Source organism: Suncus etruscus, chromosome 1 (genome assembly GCF_024139225.1).
Source record: "Suncus etruscus isolate mSunEtr1 chromosome 1, mSunEtr1.pri.cur, whole genome shotgun sequence".
Taxonomy (NCBI): domain Eukaryota; kingdom Metazoa; phylum Chordata; class Mammalia; order Eulipotyphla; family Soricidae; genus Suncus; species Suncus etruscus.
Window position 1 is genome coordinate 172,775,900 of NC_064848.1, and position 13,569 is coordinate 172,789,468.

The 13,569-nt window shown below is 41.7% G+C and overlaps 1 protein-coding gene across 1 annotated transcript in view; it reads left to right on the forward strand.

The window, feature by feature from the left end:
• The window catches only part of BCAS3 (BCAS3 microtubule associated cell migration factor), a 662,199-nt gene that overhangs the window by 560,889 nt on the left and 87,741 nt on the right, over window positions 1–13,569 (forward strand). The window lies entirely within an intron of this gene.

Sequence of the window (13,569 nt, forward strand, 5' to 3'; positions counted from 1 at the left end):
TCGCCCAAGGCATCCAGCTCCTTGATGCATCACCATCAGAGAAGGTTGAACTGCAAATATGTTTAGTTTCTCAACTCTGCCCTGGCCAAACCCAGGCAGATAGACCTAGAAATTTTGGCCAGGGAAAAGGAAAACCAAGAGGGCCTCATAGGGCCTTTAAAATGAGCACACTCATTCATTGATTCATACCATCAAAGCAGGCCACCTACTGAGCCAGACATTGGGGATGAGACTACATACACATCACGGATGCTACCTCTTAAAGCTCTTCAGTTGAGGAATGATCTGTATAGGGCTAAATTACAACCAAATGTGCTGTGGTAGACATGGGGAACCATCTAGGGAGGGCTGTCATGATGAACCTCCTGCATTGGTTCAGAGGGAAGTGTGTGTGTGTGTGTGTGTGTGTACGTGTACATGTGCTGCGCATGCACCATGGTGCTATTACACAGAAATGCATTTGCCCTTCATTTTACTGACGTGGGACAAACCCATACATTTGAAGAAAGATCAGTCATAATAGCAATATAATTATCATCAACATTTGTTCAATATAACAACTTTGCATTAGGTTCTATTCTAACTCCTTTTGTAGCCCTAAGGAAAGCTTGGGAAACTAACCACATGTCTTGTATGCAGGAGATCCTGGGTTTGGCCCCTAAGCATTGTGGTAAAAAAAAAAAATGTCCTAAATAAATTAAATACTTTTGTTCATTTTTACATCTTCCTGGCTTTAGAGAGATAGAAGTCTGATAGTTATTCCTATTTTAAGAGGAGTAAAGTGAAGCTTGGTGATTAAGTAACTTGCCAAAGATAGGAGCCAGGACTCGAACTGGGCCCTGACATCTTTATAGCTGTAGGTTGTAACCATAGTCAAGGTGTAATGAGCTGGGTGAGGGGGTGCTCTGGGCTCTACTTCTGACTTTATCGTCAACTAGTTGTGATCTCTTGAGCAAGGACTGCTTGTCTCTGCCTCAGTTTCCTTCCCAGTGCTACCCTCCCCGGAGAAAGACATGCCACCCACCTCTGCTACTTGCAGTTTCTGACTGCAGCTCAGGCCGCAGTCGCTTCACGTTGGAACTATCAGTTGAGAATTTTGTGACCTTGACTTGCTGTCTGCCAGCCCTTAAGTAAGTGATATTGATCTTTGTCAGTCTTCTTGACCTGTGTACTTGATTCCAGAAAGCCTCTTAAAGTCGGCTCTGAATCTTTTTTGTCAGCACTGGCCCAGACAGCAGGGGCCCAAGGTTATTGCGTACAAGGCCCATATTCTTCCTAAGGCCCTCTCTGCTGCAGGCCATCCTTGCTTTCCATCATAACTACTCAACTGTAGCACCCTGGCCAGCCCTTACTGGCAGAGAATGTGATCTTTTTAAAGGTGCAGTTCAGTCTAAGCCCTTGACTCAGGTATGTTCACGTTACTGGCTTAGGAGAAAGACTGAGTCAAGTATAGAGACAGGGAGTTGGAGGAGTGATGCAGGAAGCCAAGTCTGAGGCAGCCTCCTACAGAGAAGTCAAGATTTTTTTTCCTGATAGTGTCTGTCCCAGGTACGTAGCCTAGAACAACCTCCTCTCCTGCTCCTTCTCGCCACAAACATTGCCCCCTAATCCTTGGAGAAAATGCCATAGTGAGAAGCTCTGACTCTGCCCCAGGCCTAATCTAGTGTCTTGCAGGTACCTTGACTGGTTTGAAAGATTGGGAGGTTGAAGCAGTAGAAGGTGAGGAAGTCTTCTCACAGTATGTTTCTCTGAGCCAGTCCAATGTCAGCAGTATAGCATTAACTCTTTAGTCTCAGAGGACCATTTAGACCCCATCACCCTGCCTGGGACTACTTCCTCTGGGACAGGGCCCATAAATAGTAGATCTATCCCTCTTTCCACCTCACACATTGGAACAGCTGTTTCACACTCCTTCTAAACATGTTTTAGAACTGACTTATATCTTGAGTTATATTTCCAAGTAATAAGTTGGCATTTGGGCGGGAGGGCACAGCCAACACTGTGACTCAGCTGTCTCTACCCAAGTGGTAGCAGTGGATTGGGAGCACTGACCCCAGAAATTCTCATTTACTTAGAAAGGTTTTTGTGTGTGTGTGTGTGTATGTATGTGTGTTTCTGACCATGCCAACATCTTCACATGCACCCAGGTTTTTGGTTTTGTGTTTAGTTTGGGTTTGGGGATTTTTTTTCTTTTGCCTTTGCTTATAATTTCCCAGCATCAGACAGAGATGTTTAGCTCCATGTGCATTACTGCAATATGAAACCACTTTGTCCTTTGAAAGCAAATAAACTGGCTTTAATGGGTGTGCTGTCAGCCGCTAAAGGGTTAAAAGTTTTCGAGGCAGACTGGCCAGCAGGAGTTAGTGGTATGAAGTAAGAGGGACGCCAGGCTGTCTCTAAACTTTTTGGCCCTCCCCAAGTACAGAGATGAAGGAAGAGCCTCTATAAATCACTAGAGATTAGAGAGCCTGTTCTTGCCGACTCCGCAGTGTTGCACTGCTTAATGTCAAAGCCTCACGTATTACTTTAACAGCACTCCTTTTCTTTATTAAATCCACTTTGAAATAAAAAAAAAAAATGATGATCTTTCCAGTAAGGGGGAGAAGGCTAAAAGGATTTAGAAAGTATCTGCTATGTTACATTACAGAGACTAATAACTGTTTAGGGAGTAAGTAACATTTTTGCACCATCTTAAGCCATAAAAATAAAAAGATGTATAAAGGTCTGTCCCCTAAAATCAATTTGTTCAAGCCTTCATTTCGGCCTGTGTCCTTGCATTCAGGTTTCTTCAGAGGGTGAGCAAAGAAGTGGGGAACAGGATGCATGAGGTCTGATGACCACAGGTTTGGGAAACACTTATCCCTAAATTGCTTTGAAACTGGAGAGAGAGACAGAGAGGGGTGGGAAAAGAGAGAGAATGTGTGTGTGTCCATGGTCATCCATGCATGCATGTGAGAAAGAGAGAGAGAGAGAGAGAGAGAGAGAGAGAGAGAGAGTGTCCATGGCCATCCATGCACGCATGTGTGCCCAGGAACATGGAAGGGAGTTGGGGAGAAAAGTTCTACTTTTATATTTGGGAAAAAATGCAAACTCTGACCATGCTCTTCCCATGGCCTAGACAGAGCTTCTCTCCTCTGTCTGACTTTAATGAAGACATATTTCAAGCAGCTGCGCCCATGTCAAATGTCATCCTTCGGCTCAAAACTTCCACCTTCTGAGTAGGAGGTGACTCAAAATGAAAAATTTGGTAGGAATTAGAAAACTAATTGGGGAGATTTAAGCAAAAGTCTGGTTGTCACAAAACAAAACTTTAAAAGAAAAGACTAATTTCTGTAGATGAAAGAGTGTGAATGGATCATCTTTAAAGCTGGTAATAGAAAACAATTATTACATTGTGTCTCCTATGCTTAAAAATTAAGATTTTTTGCATAATAGGAAACAAGAAGATCAACTGAAATAGAATACTTGGACTCAGTTTAAAAATGGGCTAAAATGTTAAATTGCCAATTAGAATATTTTAAGTTATACTTTCAGAGAGATCAAAAAAGCCAAAGCAACACCTCTAATTTGTTTACTACCAATTGGAGTCCAAACCTGTTTTCTCTTTTGTCTGTGTTTTTTTTTTTATTAAATATATAGTCAAATAGCTATTCCTTAAGTAGAATTATCTCAAGAAAGTAGACAACCCTCACTAAAAGTTCAACCAAGAAAAAGGGAAATGTACATTTAAATCTCAGGGCCATGTTCAACAAAGCTTTTTCCCTTTTTCCTTTTCAGCTCAGTACCCATCAGGGGATTCCCTGTATTTTGAGGGGTTTCACTTGTTTATTCAGCAACATTTTCTGAACTAAAACACAGGCCCTGTGGTAAAAAGCCGAATAATCCAGGCTCCCACTCTTGAGAAGCTTATAGTCTTAAGTGGAAATATAAAAATACAGATTAAATATAAAGAAGGCCTGAAACCTTAAAATTAAAAGCCTCTTCTCATTCTTGCTGCACTGCATCTGGGAAGAGGAATTGTACTTTCCCTCGGTGGCTCGCAGGTTATGGCTGGGAGGGCTTCGAGACCTGATGAGCTAGAAACCTTCTTCCAGCAGATTTCTTAGATCAACAGGGGATGTGCTTCTGTCTGCACTTTAAAGTTTGGAAGAAAGCCACACCTTAAAATCTGAGCTCTTCTTTCTTTACCTCTTGTGGGGTTGGGACAGTCAGGTGGAAAATGGCTTGTTTACTGGTGCTCCCCATTTGCAAACTGACAAGTGTAGCTTTTGCCTTCTGACAAACAGCTGGAAAGTGTCACCTCTGCAGGCTCCTGACACAGGCAATTGTGGGTCTTCATTTATGGCAGGTTGAGCTTCTTGCATGTTTTCGTGTCTTTAGGATGGTTGCCCAGTTTTAAAGTAGTTGCTCTTAGATAGCTAGAAATGGACACGGAGTTCAGGTTTGGATAAAATGGGGCGAGTTAAGCACACTCGTGTGCAGAGATGGGCGTGCTTGTACCTTTGAAGCCTGCATGCTCGCCCATGCTACCGACGTCTGGGCTAGAGTGGTTTTACACAGAGGCGCATTGTGAGCAGAAAAGAAAAGGCGCCGAGGGTGAGGAGGAAGGAGGGAGGATTGCATCGAGTGGTCCTGGAACAGTTGCTCAGACCAGCATTTAGTGTTTTATTAGGAGAGAACAACTCTATAAAAGGAACAAGAGGTTCAATCATTATAGAGTGGGGCGACAGGAGGCAGCTGCCAACATGACTTTGAAAACCCTTTCAGATCCTAAAAGAATTGCCACATCTAACGTGCTGCAGCTGCTGGGATCATTTAGGAGAAATGTACAACTTGGCGCCCATTCACCCCTTTGGGGGCTCAGGTTCTAGAATCACCCCCGTGTTTTCTTTGAGATGTGTTCCAATCTACCCACTCCCCACTTTTTTTTTTTTTTTTTTTTTTTTTGCTACTGTACCTTCTCATAGCAGTTCTTCTATATACCGCTGCAGCCCCACCCCACCCCTGTTGGTTTTCATAGAATTTAGAGGAAAGGACAGTGACCGGCTTTACTAAAAAGAAGTAGGTAGGGGTGTGCGGTAGAAGGTATCCTGTGTACTTGGGAACTGGGAAGGAGAGGCCAGGTTGAGAGATAACAAAGGGTCCCCTAATCGCCTGCCCAGTGTTTGCACTTGATGAACGAGTTACTATAACCTTGCAGACTATCCTGGACATGATGTCATGTAAGTAACAAAGTATGTGGGTTTTTCTCTTTTTTTTTTTCTCCAAATATGCCTAGACATGTCTGTTTTTCATCAGTACATGCAGAATATTTGCAAAGTTGAACCCTGGGTGATTAAAATGCTCCAATTAAATCAAATAAACTTAAGCAATAATCTGTAATCATATATACTATGGAAAATGGTTTATAGAGAGTTCTTTTCTACAAATGTATTATTTGATATATAGATAGATAGTATCTTTGATAAGGACGTCTCAAAGTATACCTGCCAATTACTACTAAAATCTGGCACCCTGAACAGGTTAGCTTAACTCAGATTCTGTGAGCAAGCTTAGAGGCCACCAGGGTGTTAGCAAAAAAAAAAGTATTTCTGATGTAATTTTGAAAGAGATGTGACCCCAATCTCAGCAAAAAAAAAAAAAAAGTGTTGGGGGAAGTGAAGTCTGGAGGTACTCAGTTTTATATTTAAAATAGATATTAGAAAAATCATCTCACTGAGCTTTGGAGAAAATTCTGCTGCCTCTGCAACTCATAAGGTTCCAATAACTTTCTTTCCTTCCTCAGTCAGTTAAGGGCTGCGGAGAGATAGCACAGCAGCGTTTGCCTTGCAAGCAGCCAATCCAGGACCAAAGGTGGTTGGTTCGAATCCCAGTGTCCCATATGGTTCCCGTGCCTGCCAGGAGCTATTTCTGAGCAGACAGCCAGGAGTGACCCCTGAGCACTGCCGGGTGTGGCCCCCCCCCAAAAAAAAAAAAAAAAAAACTTAAGGGCTGGAGTGATAGGATGGCAGGTAGGGCAGTTAAAACTTAAGGGCTAGAGTGATAGGTAGGGTGCTTACCTTGCAAACAACTGGGTTTGCTCCCCAGCATCACATATGGTCCCCTGAACACCTTCAGGAGTAATTCCTAAGTGCAGAACCAGGAGAAAGCCCTAAGAACAGCTGGATTTGACCCCAAAACCAGAAACTAAATATAATAAATATAAAGCATTCCCACTTTTAACTGGAAGAGATGCATGTCTCTCAGATATGTTGAGATGGAAGAAAAACTGCTCATCTACACTTTCTCACTCAACTTTAAAATAGAAAAATTAGAGACTTATTAAAGACAAGAGGTCAAGGACTAGCACTCAAAAGATCATACGAGTAAGGCTTTGCATGCAGTCAACCTGGATTCAATTCCTGACATCCTGTACAATCCCTTTAGCAGAGCCTGAAGTAACCCCTGAGCATCACCAGAAGTGATCCAAAAAATTTATTAAAAGTAGATCAAGATCTTGTTCAGTCACAAGTCGAACCGGATATTTCTAGAACTATCTCAAGTCTCACATGGGTCTAACAAGATGATAGACTTGCTGAGTGCTTCATGATTCTCTTTGGTATGAGTCAATAAATTATTTCTGGGATCTGGGAAGATAAAGAATATTTTTATATACATTTCGTAGTATTCCTGTATGAAGAATAACTTATGGTCATAAACTTAAATCCCATTATGTGGATGCCGCGTTGTCAGAGAGATCTATTGAAAATAGCGCCTCATTTTGCTGGAAAGTACTTGTTATGATTGTGGCTAGTGGGTTATAATGTTAGTATATTTCAGTGTTTTGTTTTGATTTTTGGGTCACACCTGGCAATGCTCAGGGGTTACTCCTGGCTCTATGCTCAGAAATCGCCTCTGGCAGGCTCAGGGGACCATATGGGATGCCAGGATTCGAACCACCGTTGGTCCTGGGTTGGCCACTTGCAAGGCAAACTCCCTACCACTGTACTATCTCTCCAGCCCCTATTTTACTATTTTATTCTAGTCACCAAAAGAAGTTGTTATTTTTAAAAATGAAGAGATTTACATAAAAGAGTTGTCTAACCACTAGAGTTAAACTCATTGTTTACTCAGTACATCTTTTCATATATATATATATATATACCATGGTGCTTAAATAAAGTAATTACATATATATATATATGTAATTACTTTATTTAAGCACCATGGTTACAAAATTGTTCATGATTGAATTTCAGTCATAAAACCATTGTACCCTTCACCAGTGCACATTTCCCTCCATCAATGTCCCCAGTTTCCCTTCCACCTCACCTCTTTTTATTTTTTCTTTTGGTTTTTGGGTCATACCCAGCAGCGCTCAGGGGTGATTCCTGGCTCTACACTCAGAAATCGTTCCTGGCAGGCTTGGGGGATCATATGGGATGCCTGGATTCAGACCACAGTCCTTCTGTTCTTCTGCATGCAAGGCAAACACCCTACCTCCATGCTATCTCTCTGGCCCCCACCTCACCTCTTGTCTGCCTCTGGGGCTGGCATTTTACTTCTTTCTCTCTTACTCTCTTTCTGTCTCTCTCTCTCTCTTGTTTTTCTCTTTGACATTGTAGTTTTCACTTTTGTTATTTGCTTATACATGAATGGATATGAAGAGTATTATGGTATGAATGAAATGAGTCAGAGGGTGAGGGATAGACATAGAAAAATCTTCACTCATTTGTGGCATATAAGAAAGATAAAAGATACATGCTAATAATATCCAGAAACAATAGAGAAATGGGGGTCAGGAAGTCCATTTCATGGTAGGAAGGTTACCACAAACAGCAGTGAGTGCAGCTAGGGTACAGAAGAGACCACTATGACAATGATGAAACTGATCATTCTGGGCAAGAACTGGGTGCTGAAAGGGATAAAGTGGTACTTTATTGCTTCATTAGCAATAGTACATCTTTTTAATTTTTTTCTGGTATTCCAGGACAATGCAATACCACAAGAGACATAAATTTAGCATCCTCTAGATTGATTTTTTTGTTTTGTTTTGTTTTTAGATATTTTTTGAGGGTTGGGCCACATTCACCTTGCTCAACACAGAGCAAAGTGGCTCTGGCTTTTGTACCCAGATTTCTAGCTTTGTGCCCAGAAATCACTTGGGGGACCATATGGGATGCCAGTTATTAGTACTAGGTTGGGCATGTGCAAGGCAAGCAAGTGCCCTGCCCACTGTACTATCTCTCTGGCCCCATTTTGTTTTTGTTTTTGTGGTTCAATGCATAAATGACTTTTGTCTTTATGCTGGGTCCCCAGATAGGCAGTAGTAGATCTATTTCTATATCCCACCCCAGGGGATTTACCTCTTATTTTAGAAGCATCAAACCTTTTACCAGCCTGGAAAGAATCACCTATCTGGAGTGTATAGGAACAAGCAGAGTTTTGCTCCTACAGCATAGTGTTTGGAATTCCTTTTGTTATTAAAAAATTCCACACTGGTAGCACGCACTCAGGATATCTGCGGAAGGTTAAGAAATAAAGAGCTTTTATCTAGTGCAGGGTTTTGTATATGTGTTTTGAAAGCTTAGGGCTTTCTTCTGGCACTTTGCTAAGGAATCACTTCTAGCAGTGCCAAAGGGACCATATGCAGTGATGGAAATGGGCTTGGCTACGTGCAGTCTGATCCCCTGGCCTAATGTCTACTGCTGTTTTAACCTACTTCTTCAGGTGGGAAACTGTTGGAAAGGCCTAGAGTTATTAATACTGTTGAATTTCTTTTTCTCTAACTCTTTTTTTTCCCTGGTTCTGCACTCAGAAATTACTCTTGTCAGTCTCAGAAGACCATGTGGGATACTGGGGATTGAACCTGGGTTGGCTGCGTGCAAGGCAAACATGCTATATAGCTCTGCTGTGCTATAGCTCCAATCCCAACACTGTTGGAATTTTAGGCATAGAAATTCAGGTGGCAGAAATATTAATTCCTATGAATATGCTCTGATCCATGGTACCTGTCCTCATATTTTTCAGAATTCTGCAGAAAGCAACATTCCCTTCTGCCATTTTCTATCCTGGGCCCTGGCCTGCCTTCTATACAACTTGGTTTGGGGATTAGCTTATCTTTTTCTAAACATCCTAAGTTGTTTCTCCCTCCCTTCCTTCCTTCTTTCCTTACTTCCTTCTCCCTCCCTTCCTCCTTCCTTCCTTTCTTCCCTCTCTCCCTCCTTCTCCTACTCTCCATCCCTCCTTCCCCTCTCTGACTTCTCCAGTGAAGTGGTTTCTGATGAGCAGATAATGGTGACAATGAGACGTTGGTGATGGAGATTCTGGGAGCCATCTATCTCCTGTGGAAAGAAGAGGCAGAGTATTCTTCAGACCCTTAAAGTGCCCCAATGGCTCCCAGACAGAGAACAGTGCAGTCTTTCAGAAGAGTCGCTATCTGTTTGTGATGTAGCAGAGGGAGCACCCTTCTTGTGGTATTCTGGCTGAAGTGGGGCAGTCTTAAACAGGTGCTCAAACAGTTCTTGCACCAGCCCACAAGGGTATTGCACATTTTTCTCTAAAAAGGAATATGTTGTTTGATACTTAATAAAATATTATCAAAACTTTTTCCCAGAGACATGGACCTAAAAGTTTATTATTACCACAAGAGGAAGAATTTATCATCACCTGCCATACTCGTATCACATCGCTCATCCCACCATTCACTTGGGGCATCCTTCTTTTTGGCTTCCCCAGGTTAACCTTGTGACACTCTGATAGGACCATGCTGACAAGACCATTGCAGTCAAGCCTGGTCACTAGGCCAATTTCATGGTGGTTCAGAGACAGACCCTGTTGGGAGCTTTGAATACTTTCTGGAGAGACTGTTCTTTAGATTTCTATCACCAGGAAGGTGACTCAGACCAATCTAAAACCCAGAGACACTGTGCAAAACCTCACATTGCTAACACCTGTCAAAGTGTTCATTCCCCAGCCTGCTTTCTTAGCCTTTTCTTTGGACTCACTGCCCAGCGAGGAAAGCCATAATTATTTACTAGAATATCTTCCTATAGTTTTGTGTGGTGTACTCATTTCTTCAACAAATGTATTTCTGTGTAACAAGGGGGCATTCTAAACTGAGTTCTGAAGGATTGGGGTTTGCCTATTCTTTGGAGTGAACAGTGAACAGCATGAACCAAGTCCAAAGACCAGAGAGATCAGAACACACTCAGAGCTTTGTCATCTAGGGAGTTCAGGATGGAACTCCATGGAGATGATAGAATAAGGAGACATCTCAGGGGTTCTTCAAATGTCAGGGTCAAGATCCTGAAGAATTTGAGGGAACTACCATGGAATTTTAAGTAAGACAGTATAATCAATATGGCTTCAGGAAAACAAACACAACCCACTTTAGTTCTCGGGTTAAAATGGATTGAATCCAGGCCAGACCAGTCCCTCAGATTCTAGAACTACTAACCTAAATTAAAGTAATGAACACCTGAAGTCAGGGGCTGCTGAGTAGCAGAGAAGATGCAAACTTTGAAAGTTCAGGAATTTTCTGAAGGCTAATGACATTGGATCCATATTAATAAAATGGTAGAAGTTGAAGATGGTGGCCAAGGTTTCACTGGGCAGCTGAATAAAAACAGCAATATTCACACACAGAGGGCTGGTGAGAAAGAGAACACAGATGGATTTGTTTCATGGTGTTGATTTTAAGGAACTCCAGGAACAGTCTTGAGAATTAGGGATCCCATGTAATTGTCAGACTCCTTAACTTTCTCATTTTTGGCTTAGACTGCAGGACTATCCTTGATGAGTGTATATAGAAGAGAGAGTGTGTGTGAGAGAGAGATAGAGAGAAGGAGAGGAAGAAAGAAAATGAGGGAGAGAAAACAATGGGGCATATGGTAGCTCTCAACATCCAAGAGGAGTTAGCTAAACCCTGCTGTTGAGACTTTTTCCAAGTTTGACCAGATGTTTAAGCAAATTAACAAATGATTAAAGCAGCAGTCAACAAAGATTCAGACCCCTCTAGGGATAGACAAAGAGGCAAGGCTACAGAGAAAGCCAAGCCCAGGTGTTCTTGCTAGAAAAGTCAGGATGATGTAGGTTGACAGTGGTCAATAGACATCTATAAAACTATCAAACCATGTCCAGTGGAGAAGGTCAGACCAAGTTAGAAAGAATGCAGGTGCTTTTGTTCTGAGAATAGGTTTTACCCAGTTGCTATATTCTCAAGAATGTTTTATTAGTTCATTGTTAGTTTTCTACTTTTCTCCGCAATCAAATGTTTTGTCCCATAAAATGGCTGCTTCTTAGTCATCCAGAGCATTGTCTCATAGTTTGCCATTCCTGTAGGCTGTCTCTGTCTAAAGACTGCTTTGGTATTTGGGCCAGATCCAGCAGTGTTCAGGACTTATTCCTGGCTCTGTGATCAAGGATCACTCCTGGCAGACATAGGGGACCACATGAGATGCCAGGAGTCAAATCCAGTCATCCATGTGCTAGACAAGCCCCTTATCTCCCATATTTTAGCTCTAGTCTCAATGGTTTAGAGATAATCACTGCTCCCCATTTTCATCAATATCTCACTGTGGGATCTTAAACAAGTCACTTACTGTCTCCAGATCTTAGCTAGCTTCCCTTCCAGAAAGTACAGTCACATATCTGAACCAAGGAGGGTTTTAGGATCCCTTCTTGCACTACTACCCTGTATCTGTCCTTTCTGATTTGAGAAAGCCATGGATCTTGCTTTAAATGTTAGCTTCATCTTATTCACCAAGCCAAAGGGACACAGCAAAATTCTGCAGTAAATTGCACTGCCCAGCACACTTGGTGCCTGGTGTGTCACAGGACTGTACAATTGTGACAGAAACAATCACAACAATCCTGAACTCATCAGGGGTCACTTAGAATGTCAGGTTGAGAACCAACTCTTGGTATCCCACCCCACTCCTAGAAGAGTCCACTTCCTTAGCTAGCCTTCCCAAATGGATCTCCAAGAAGGAAAAACAAAACCCAAGAAATAAAATGGGAACTATTTTTGCAATCCTTCCCATTCTCAAATTCTCCCAAATGTCCTGAGTTGTCTATCTGCACAACCATTGGCTCTCTTCAGCCTCTACATTTCCATGTGCTTGTCCTGTTCAAATTCTCTGCCCTGAGAAAAATGATGAAACAGATTAAGTGTGGCCTATGCTCCCTTTCCCAACTGTTTCCAAGAGGGATTCATAGGCAGGTCTGCAAGGTGGCATCACTTTCTGAAGTATCTCCCGCCCACACTGCAGATACCCATCTTTTAAGCTCTCATCCCTTTCATCCCTTTAGTGGCAACAGAAATTCCAGTGCAAGCTGCCTTCCAGGTGAAGGTATTCTTGTAACATTTAGCAATGTAAAGATGGAATTCTGACTAAATTTTGAATAATGTATTTAAAGTAGTTGAATCATGGCAGTTTCTTCAGAGAATTTAGAATTTAGGGTTTTTTCACTAAAAGAATCTCATCATTGTGCCACTTATACAGTCTTATGTGTCAGAATGTTTACTTCACTCACAGATACCAAAGTGAGGTTTAGTTCATTGTCTGTGGTCACACAGCAAGTGAATGATTGTCATGGATCAGAAGCAGTCCAGGTGGTAATAAAACTGAAATGCTAGTTCTCTGACAGAATAGTTCTACAAAAGTGGGTTGTTTTTTTTTTTTTTTGGTTCAAAGATGGAGAGGGCAGCTTAGCCTTCAAGTCTCATTGCTACCCCAAGAGAACTGTATTTTCTACTCTCCTGAATTCTATTGTGGCAGGTTTTTTTTTAAATGATTCAAAATTTATGTGTATGTATGTGCATGAAAATATGTAGCTGCTCACAGATACATATATAGAAGATGAAAGAGTGAAGTGGACAAGTTATAATTACAGATATTTTTGTTCATCTGGTATCCAGATGATCTCCCTTGATTCTGACAATTTTGACAAATCAGTTTATTAAAATTGTAAATGTAACCCAGAGCTGCTTAGTACATGCTAAGCAGAAGGTGCTTTCTCCTTGCATTAGATTTTGCTCTTACATTATTAGATGTAAATATGGGATATTCTTCAAGGGGAGACTAGCCTGTCCTTGGAGTAAGCCACAACTCACTGTTGATCTCACGTGTCCCAGTTGGTCTCACTGTTCCAAGACACTCTGGCTATTTCAAAGACCTGGACCTGGGTCGGGCTAGAGAGACCTGGTCCCCGGGACTTTTTCTCCTCTTCACTTTCAGGCTTCCAAATCAAACAACTCAAATAGAAAAGGTGCTCCCAAATATCTCAGAAGACAGTATGCAAGTGATAGGAAGAAAAATATGTTTTGATTTGGGATATAGAAACACATTGTGCTTATGTAACAGATTTTTGTAGTAAACTCTTTCAGAAAAGGTTGAGAGCAAGAAATAAGAGAAGGCAAGATGATAAGTGCTATCTGATATAAGAGAAGAAATGTGCAAAAGCAGAACTCTGCAGACACTATAAACAGGGGAAAGAGTTCTTTTCTTCCCCCATCATTTTCTATAAAAAAGCAAAAAGAGGTTTTCATTCCACATCTGATAAACTTCCTTTGACAATGTCTGCTAC